At 48.3% G+C, this 5,875-nt stretch overlaps 1 pseudogene; it reads left to right on the forward strand.

The window, feature by feature from the left end:
• The first annotated feature begins 3,238 nt into the window (after window positions 1-3,238).
• Window positions 3,239-5,293, forward strand: LOC105556840 (annotated as a pseudogene).
• Window positions 5,294-5,875: the final 582 nt, after the last annotated feature.

Genomic DNA, 5,875 nt, shown 5'->3' on the forward strand with positions numbered 1-5,875 from the left:
GTCGCCTAGCTGTGTTAATTTCAAATCTGTTTCTACTATTTCCGTAACGTCTAGCGCGTGATCGCTCAAATTCCTTAAATTACGTTTCACCGACTTGAGCTTGTGCTCGTATGGTTTAATATGTTTCTCGAATACTTCCTATGGGGGCTCGTTCGCCCGTTGTCGTTTGCGCAGAAGGAATTGTTCGCTCGCTGGTGGAGGATCGCAGTAGTGAGGTCCGTTTATAGACGAGAGTGAGATATGTGAATAGAGATATATTTACAGATATGTACAAGTATATACAGCGTTTGTTTTAGATCGAGTTTGTGCGCCTTGCGGCGCGTTGCAAAAATATATCTACCGAGAAGCGCGGTAGTTTAGATTACGCTCTCGGTAAGATATGTGAGGGGCCGTAATGGTCATCCTAATAGGACCGTATGGGCACTCCGGTTCCGGCTCGGATTCCGATTCGCTCGTAGTCCAGCCTCTGGTTTGCGTGCCTCGCGAGCGTACTTCCGCGGCTGCGGTCTGCGTCGTCTGACACCTTCCCGTGCGTGGTGGAGATCGCGGCGACGGTGGCAACGGCGAGACCGGAGAGAACAGGCGCGCTTGTATGTAACGTGGGCTGGTGAAGCGCCGCACGCGTAGATTCCACGGGCTTATGAAGATCCGCGGTGGTCGCGTTAAGCGAGGTGGAGAGAGCTCGATCTTGTGTAGCTGCCACGGCCGGTACTCGATGCAGCGTAGGTGTGGTCGGCCTCGTCGAGTCGTTGTCTCTGCTGGCACTGGATCGGAAGTCGCCGCTCCGCTCTCTGTAGGTTCTGCCGCAGCTCCGCTCTCTGTAGGATCCGCCGACTGCTTTGGTCCCTCGTCGAATGGTACGATCTCGCTGACTGCTCTCGGTAGATCCTCGGTGTTGGTCTCGTCGCAGGAAGGCACTCCGTCTGCTGGTTCCGCTCGGGGTTGTCTCCTCGGCGTAACAACTGCTCGCGGCTTGCTGGTGCGCATGAGTCCTCGATACGTCACTAGGAATTATCTTTGGAGTCGATTCGCAGAGTTGGCTTATCTCCGCTCCCTTTTATACTGTAGTTCACCGTTTTTCAATTCCGAGAATGTTATTGTTTTCATGCGGCTTCTAGCGGTGTCTCGTGGAGTTTTGCTCCGGGGGTGTCTCCCTCGGATTGAATGTTTTCGCGCGCGTCGCGCGCGCGGTCGCGAGTTGTATTGTGGTGGCCGTGTTGCCGTTCCGTAGGGGCGCCTACGGCCGCCACACTTCCCTTTTGACGAACGAGACTGGACTCCCCGTATCGACCAATGCTGCTAACTCCGTCCTGTTCCCCTGCAGGCTGGATACCGTTACGATGGGGCTCCGGATGTTCAGCGTGGTTGACCCTTCCGCGACCGTTGCAACTGTCTCGGCCTCTTCCTGCCCGGTGGTGACGCTGGCTGCCGTGGAGCTCGCCGACGGCTTGGACGAAGAGTTCGATTTGGCTGTATTTTCCTGCGAGGGGCACTCGTACCGGCGATGCCCCGGTTTTTTGCAATAAAAACATGTCACTCCTGATTTGCAGTCTTTGTGATCATGGCCCTGCTTCCCACAGTTCCTGCAACGGGGATCCTTGGCCTTGGTGTTCCCTGGGAGTGCCGTCGTTTTCTTTTCGGTGTCAGCCATACCTTCCGTGATGTGCCTCATCCGTTCCAGGAAACTCTCCACCGTCGTAGCAATAATGGACAATGCGGTTGCTCTAAGTGACGGGAGGGTGATACCCCCGATCACCAGGTGTATCTGGTCTTGGTCCGGCAGGTCGAGCCTTTGGATCAATGCCAGTTTCTCGATCGCGTATTGATCGAATGTCTCTTTGGCGGGCGCCCACTTTCGCGCCTTTATCGCCTGCATGGTTTTATAGAACGGTACCTTACGTTCGAATATTTTCAGGATCTCCTGCCGGAGGCCTCCCCACGATTCCAGGGCTGCTCCGGTTTGCATTTGGTACCACGTTGCTGCCGCTTTTACAAGCCGGCTGGAGGCTGCCAATAACGTGACTCCGTCGGAGGCTCCGTGTATTTGCGCCACTTTATCTACTCTCCGTACCCAGGCGTTCACGTTGTCCTCGGTCGTGCCTCCGAATTCCGGAATCTGCGTGGCCAGGCACTTGACGGAACTTCCCGTCGGAGCGTTTCCCGGCGTTCCGTGGCTCCTCGCGGATCCGTTGATGGGCGTTGTGGTTCCTGAGTGGTCTTCCACCTGCTGCCCCAGATTCCTCGCTGCGCCCGTCGGGTCCGTGCCCCGTGCTCCGTCCGTCGCCGCCTGTCTGCCCTCAGTTAACGCTTGCAATAACGCGTTGAACTGCTGCTGGTGCTGTAGCAGCGCCTGCTGTTGCTGCCGCTGAGCCTCCCTCTGGTTGCTCAACATACAGTCCATCGAGGCGATCATCCTCAGTAGCACACTCGTCGTGTCTACTTGTCCGTTGGCCGCCTCTTTCGACGCTCCGGCCGATGGCGGTTGTCCCTTTCCTGTCGGTCCCGCCAATCCGCCGTCTTTTCCTGCCGTTCCGGGTTCCTCAAGGTGGGCTAATATGCGGTCTATTACCGCCTCTGCACTGCCCGCCGTTGAGAGCCGGAGCTTTCGTGCCTCCTCGTGGAGTTGCTCCGTCGTGAGCTCTTCGAACAGGCTCCTCTCCATGGCGCTCTGTTTCCTTGTACGCCCCATACACTCGATAACGCGGTCACTGCTCCCTCGTGAACCACCGAGATGTTCTCGCGGTGACCGTGTCTCTTTCTCGGATCGCGTTCGACTCTGGCTACCGTCGGCCGGAGTAGCCTCACTCCCCGACGCTTAGCTCCGTCTCTACCGCGACCCTTTTCACCGATCGTGCTTGCGCACTCGTTTTTTCCCGCGCGAAGGAACTTTATCCCACTTCTGAAATTGCTGAAATACAATGGATAGCCGGATTAGGTCAGGATGATGGGGAAACTTGAGTGGGTAGGCAAGCACTGAATTTACCACTTGGTTGATTATAACTGCACTGTATTTAAAGTACCAATAAAGTTACAAATGGTCCACTAACACTGCACGGCTTTATCCGTATGAACTCGGATACTCCGGTCTAATTATCGCGTACTGATCGCAGGACCGACCGTCGCTGGTCCCTTCACAAAGGCGAGTCCCGGGCTTTTCGCGGGCACGGCTCAGCTTCGGTTAGCGCTTATCCGGGCTTTACACGTGAATACCTGACGAGGCGTCTCGCGGCGTTCACGTGCTCGCCTTTTCGCGCGTTTGTCTCGAGCGTTCCCGGGAGCAGGCGCGCTCTCCCGGCGAATACTCTTACAGACCGATGATTTGACCCAAAAAGTTGTGTGGACCCTTGGAGCTGAGAATATACCTAAGATATCAAAATTTACATTCCCATATCTCATTATTGGTATGTAAACATATACATATATATATACACACACATGTTACATATTCACGGTTTTAAGTTGAAATTTTATTTAATTTTCACTTTGTTGGCGTTGCTGGATATATTGATTGGATTGATAGAAATTTTCTAGAATTATGATAGAAACCCCATATATTTTGCAATAATCACTCAAGATGTTCAACAACGTCGACAAATGTTACGTGAAATCGTCTTGTTGAGTTATTCTTTGGCATAAAGGAGTTACTATGTCTCGTGATGTTGATAATATTTCTCAACGTTTTCAGATTGTGTACGTAACACATTTTCCGGAGCAACAATTAAATCTGTTGAAGATCGGATTGCCGACTGGCTTCGCCGTGGGGGCGATCGAATAAAAGCAGCCAAAGTGGCTGTAGATAAACGACGACAACGTGCACATCTCCAGAATAATTAAAGCTCCAGAATAATTATAATCTAATATATTTATAATAAGGTTCTTCTCCGTCGGTCTCATACGCAATGTTGATGTTAACACTCTTATTGCTCCCGCTGGTTCTTCTTTTCGTGCGTAAACTCTACCTGAAGAAATTCAAGTCCACCAAGAATGTCTGCGTGCTGCTGCTCGGTGACATCGGCAGAAGCCCGCGAATGCAGTACTACGCGATCTCCATCGCGCGGGAGGGCTTCACCGTGGATGTTGTAGGTTACCCCGGCTCATCGCCGTCGAAGGAAATCAACGAAAATGAGCGCGTACGAGTTCACTATCTGCGACCGCCTCCGGGGTTGCAGAACAGATTGCCACGTCTTCTCTGTTACATTATAAAAGTGGTATGGCAAACGGCTGATCTCTCATGGCTGTTACTTCGCAAACGCATATCAAACTCGCTGATAACGCAGAATCCATCCGCGATACCAACCATTCCGGTATGCTGGCTTTATTGTGTGCTAATGAAGGCGCAGTTTACGATGGATTGGCCTAATTATGCCCACTTGCTTATGGCACTGAACCTGGGACAGGATCATGCCCTGGTTAGATTTGCAAGAGTTATCGAGACGACGTTTGGCTGCAGAGCAAAGTATAATTTCTGCGTCACTAAAGCGATGAAGGAAGATTTGGAAAAGAAATGGACTATTCAAGCAAAAATCCTGTATGACAGACCAGCGGATGAATTTCACCCAATAACTTTGACAGAGAAAAATGAGTTTCTGCACAAATTAACTGAAAAGTACGACATATTGATACCCAGTTCACCCAGAAGATCCGGCTTTGTTATATCCAGCACTAGTTGGACCGAGGATGAAGATTTCTCAATTCTATTAAGCGCCTTATTTGAGTACGAAAACGCGTGCATAACTAGCGAGTTAAACTTGCCGGACTTGGTCTGTGCGATTACAGGCAAAGGACCGTTAAAGGACTTCTACATGGCAATCATTAATTTAACAAAGTGCAAACATATCACAATAAAGATGCCGTGGCTTGAGAATGAGGATTATCCCAAAATACTAGCTAGCGCAGACTTAGGTGTGTGCCTTCATACCTATCCAATGGACTGGATCTGCCAATGAAAGTTGTTGACATGTTTGGCTGCCGTTTGCCAGTTTGCACATACAATTATAATTGTTTATCAGAACTGGTCAGGCACAATGAGAACAGTTTGTCATTTACGGACGAGAAGGAACTGGCTGAGCAATTGAAAATGTGGTTTGAAGATTTCCCTAACAATAAATCATAACGGCAGTTGCGTGAAAAATTGCAAGGAAACATGTTTTGATATTTATCATATTTATAATAATAATAATAAAAACATTTTTATTCTTTTAAATAGAGTGTATATCTATATGAGATGAGCTGCAGGTAATAAAGTTTGTTATCTGAAATACGGATGTACGTAATATGAAGTTAATAATTATCTAAAATTATTTGTAATATATATACAAATAATTTTAGATAATTATTAACTTCATATTACGTACATCCGTATTTCAGATAATAAACTTTTATTATCTGCTTTATTATCTGCACCTGTTCCATATAACCTATAAATAATATCTTTAAGATATTACTGATTGATGCCGTTTAGATTCTATTTTGATAACCTCTTTTAGATATCTATAAGACGTCTACTGGGTGACTATATTTGTTTAGCAATTTAATAACTCTAAGTTGACGTATTGTCAACTGAAAAAGGATTACCATATGCTGGCAATTTGATATCCACTACAAGTTATCTTATAGTTAGATTTCGGACATAAATACGTTATCCGCCAAGCGGACATTAGTGATACTATTTGCAATCCTAAAGGTATCTTTTCTGCCAATTAAAAAGTTATAAGTATCTTTTTTTAGTTATCCTTTTCTTGACATTTTGATATCATTTTGATACCTGGGTAGGTTGGGTGTTGTAAATACGAGCCACTCAACACGTGGCGAGGATTACAGGCTTCGCTCAGCGCGCCCCTGGCGGAAATAATTCTACAAAATTCTACAAAAAAAA

The sequence above is a fragment of the Vollenhovia emeryi genome, unplaced genomic scaffold, assembly GCF_000949405.1.
Source record: "Vollenhovia emeryi isolate VEMERY1.0 unplaced genomic scaffold, V.emery_V1.0 DF939750.1, whole genome shotgun sequence".
Classification (NCBI taxonomy): Eukaryota; Metazoa; Arthropoda; class Insecta; order Hymenoptera; family Formicidae; genus Vollenhovia; species Vollenhovia emeryi.